This window comes from Chinchilla lanigera, unplaced genomic scaffold (genome assembly GCF_000276665.1).
Source record: "Chinchilla lanigera isolate Chin_1 unplaced genomic scaffold, ChiLan1.0 scaffold00070, whole genome shotgun sequence".
Lineage (NCBI taxonomy): Eukaryota > Metazoa > Chordata > Mammalia > Rodentia > Chinchillidae > Chinchilla > Chinchilla lanigera.
The window spans coordinates 12283027-12287046 of NW_004955471.1; the positions used below are offsets into that span (position 1 = coordinate 12283027).

Consider the following 4020-nt stretch of genomic DNA (forward strand, 5'->3'; position numbering starts at 1 on the left):
GGCCGGGCCACCCCCGGGGGCTGCGGCTCCGCTCCGGCCCGCCGCCCTGCGCCGCGTCCCCGGCTGGTAGAGCAAGGTCAGTGCCGCCGCCCTGGGGCCTGGCGTCCTCCCCCGGAGGGTGCCCGGGTTGGAGGAGTGAGCATCTGGGCGAAAGGTCGCGCGCAGGAAACGTGTCGGTGCCGCTCGCCCGGCCCGCCTCCCGCCTCGCGTCTCCCCGACCCCGCTCCTCTCCGAGCCCAGGTGTCTTCTGTCGCCATGCGGAGAACCGAAGAAAATCGGATTCGCGCAGTTTTTCTTTTCGGTCCTGGCTCGGCTTTGGTCTTTACAGCCATCCCCGTCAAGTGTCAGGAATGTGAAGTCCGACCTGTCGCGTCACGATTAAATTCATACGCCGCCCAGGTCACCAGCTTACGTATTCGAATTTGTGTGCATCATCTAAAATTAACTCTGGGAACTTGTGGATGGTTCTTGGGACAGTTGGGAACTTATGGATGGTTCTTGGGACAGTTGGGTGGTGTTTTTAAGTTTTTACTTAAATTTTTTAGAGGACCTTAAATTCTGTCATAATTGGCATCGTGTTTTGTATCTTTACTGAAGGTAGCTTTAGTTTATGGACTCTTCAAACAAGTATATATATTGCAAACTCAAGACTGTTTTTGTGTAAACTTCATAGAAGTAGAGTTTTGGTAAATTTGCCCACCCCTTGTGTTTAGAATCTTGTCTCAAGTTTCTGTTACTCGGCGTCTGTTACACACCTAACGTGCAGATGCGCTTTGTGTTTTTAGGACCATCAGTGCCGTCGCATACTGTCTACTGTCTACTGTCGTGGGCTCCCTTTGAATGTTTTCCTTTTTTTTTAGACAGGGTCTCACTGTGTCTTTCAGGCTGACCTTGAATGCACTGTGTAGCCCAGGCTGACCTCGAACTCACAGCCGTCTTCCTGCTTCAGCCTCCAAAGTGCTGAGGTTACAGGCATGTGCCACCACACCCGGCTGTTTCTCTCTTCTTTAGATGCTAATTCCCTGCGTTTTCAGAGCCTGCTGTTAGCACTGTTGACAATCAAGAGGTGGATACAAACACTAGCAGTGTGACTGATTCCTCGTGTTAGGTCAGTGGACTTTGCAACTTCACTTCTCTACCACAATTCAGCCACCGTGCCTAAATGTTCAGCTCTCTAAAGTGAGATCGCAGACTTGTGTTCTCAAAAGGAGTAAAGATTGTGACTTTTTTTTAGTCCACTGGAAGGAACTCAGGCTCTATAGTTCTAAATATTTTCAAATATATTAGTAGCCATACAGGCAGTAGGAAAATTTAAAGTTTATGTTCCAGTCTTCAGTTTTCACAGTAAATGATCATTTCTATGCGTTGAACTACAGTGTAGCATGTGATATTCTTTTAAATGATACTGTGCATCCTGGATTTGAGTTCACTTGTAATCCGTGTGTTACATATTTTTTCAATATTTAGGATAGATAAAGAATTATCTGAGCTTAATAACGTATCCCCAGTATTGGTTCTTAGTATGCATTTACAAGTAGAGAAAATTCGTTTCAGCATGTGATATTCTTTTAAATCATACTATGCATCCTGGATTTGAGTTCACTTGTAATCCGTATATTACATATTTTTTCAGTATGTAGGATAGATAAAGAATTATCTGAGCTGAATAACGTATCCCCAGTATTGGTTCTTAGTATGCATTTACAAGTAGAGAAAATTACAAGTAGCATGTGATATTCTTTTAAATCATACTATGCATCCTGGATTTGAGTTCACTTGTAATCCGTGTGTTACATATTTTTTCAATATTTAGGATAGATAAAGAATTATCTGAGCTTAATAACATATCCCCAGTTTTGGTTCTTAGTATGCATTTACAAGTAGAGAAAATTCGTTTCCCTGCCACTTTCTAAAAGATTACAAAAACAAGTTTCTACTGTTCGGAAGGTGTTAGAGCTCAGTTACTCCAAACGTGCCCCCCCATCATCATGCGTTTATTAATTGTCTGATGCCAGGTTTTTGCTTTGTAAAATACTATTGTATGGGGAAGAATAAAGCATCAAACAGGATTAATCATGCAGATGGGTGCTGAAGCCTAATAATTACGCCAGACTTCATGGCATACACCTGTAATACCAGCACTCTAGAAAACTGAGGCAGAAAGATCCTAAGTTCAAGCCCAGCCTAGGTGACTTGGTGTAATCCTGCCTCAGAAAATGTTTAAAGAGGGTGAAATAAGAGTTAGGCCTGTAGCTCAGTGAGAAGGCCTTAGCATCCATCCCCAATACCAAACAAAAAAATTTAAACTAAACTGTTAAATAAATGCCTATCTTGGGCTGGTTTTTGTTCTGTTTTGAAACCCGGTCTTGCTCTGTAGTTCAGGATGGCCTTGAACTTGGTTGTGTAACCCAGCGGCCTTGAACTTACAGTGGTCCCCCTGCCTCAGCGGCCCAAGTGCTGGGATTGTAGGTGTGCACCTCCATGCCCAGCTATTGTCTGGGTTGATTTTTTATTGAAACATATCTCCTCTCCATTTAATCAGAAAACTGAATTTTAACTTCAGAGTTAACTTCAAATCAATTAGCAGTCGCAACGCTCAACAGAATGTCAAAGAATTGGGAACAGGTTTGGCTTGGAATATTTATCTGCTACCCAGCATATAACATTTTGAAGGATACAATGTGATTTTAGATGAAACAGTCTTAATCTTTGCAGTATGTCCGCAGAAGTCTAAACCATGCAGTCCACTGAGTCCAGTGAGGCTCTTTGGTGGGGAGAAGGGCTCCTGGGATTGAACCCGGGGCCTCGACCTGAGCTCCAGGCCCAGCCTCTCTTCTTCCACTTTTTGCATGTTTTAGACAAGGCCTCCCTAAGCCACTCCATTGGCCTGGCTGAGTTTGAACTTGCAGTTCTCCTACAGCCTCCCAGAATACTGTATTATGCCCAGCGCAGGTGAAATTCTTTGTTCATTTTTCCTACTTATTTTTACAGTTAATTTTTAGAAGTTTGTGCATTTTCAGGTAGGTGCTTCTTAATGAGACAACTTAAAAGTTAGGAACAGCCTCATAGTTATACCAGAAATTAAACAGATTTGCAGATTCCTGTATGTCAGGTGAAATTGTAACTAGGAAGGTACCTACCCAGTTAACAAACATGCATTTGAGACTTACTTTGTAATACAAGGCCCTGCATTATTTATAAGACAAAGATTGACTATAAACTTTGCAGCTGATGGGATAGGGAGAATTAAGTAACTCAAAGATTTCATTGCTATTAATATATATAAACACTGAGTAGATGGGTAGACTCCACTTTTGTCCTTTTGTGTGTGGCTTCTTTCATATAGCAATATGAGAATATATGTGAATATACATGTAGAAGTCGGGCGTGGGGGTGCACGCCTGTAGTTCCAGCAATTCTGGAAGCTGAGGCAGGAGGATCATTGTGAGTTCAAGACCAGCCTGGGCTACAAAGTAAGCTCAAGGCCAGCCTAAACTGCATAGCGAGACTCTGTCTCAAAAAAAACAAAACAAATTATATATATATATTGCACTGGGAATTGAGTCCAGGGCTTTCATACTGAGCTATCGTCCCAGGCTTTTTTATTTTTTCTTGGGCTTGCCTTGAATTTGCAGTCATCCAAATATTACCGGAGGCAGGCACCACCACACCCAACTCATACAGTAATCGGTATTGTTTTGAAGGTTCATTCATGTCATAGCATGTGTCAGTATTTAATTTCCTTTCATGGCTGACTAATACTCTATTGTATGCATATGTCACTGCCCATTTACTGATGTCCATTTGGATTGTGTCTGCTGAATGGGTGTTGAAGAATAATTGAGCTACAATATTCATTACAAGTTTTATGTGGATATATTTTAATGTACATATTTTGAAAACTTCGTTTTACCTTTCTTTTGGTCTTTTTGAGACAGGGTCTCACTATGCAATCCAGGCTGGCCTTGAGCTCACTTTGTAGCCCCGGCTGGCTTCAATCTCTCAGCAATCCTGCTTCAG

The 4020-nt window shown here is 42.5% G+C and overlaps 1 protein-coding gene across 1 annotated transcript in view; it reads left to right on the forward strand.

The window, feature by feature from the left end:
* The window catches only part of Etfdh (electron-transferring-flavoprotein dehydrogenase), a gene marked incomplete in the record, with an annotated part of 26192 nt that overhangs the window by 426 nt on the left and 21746 nt on the right, over positions 1-4020 (forward strand).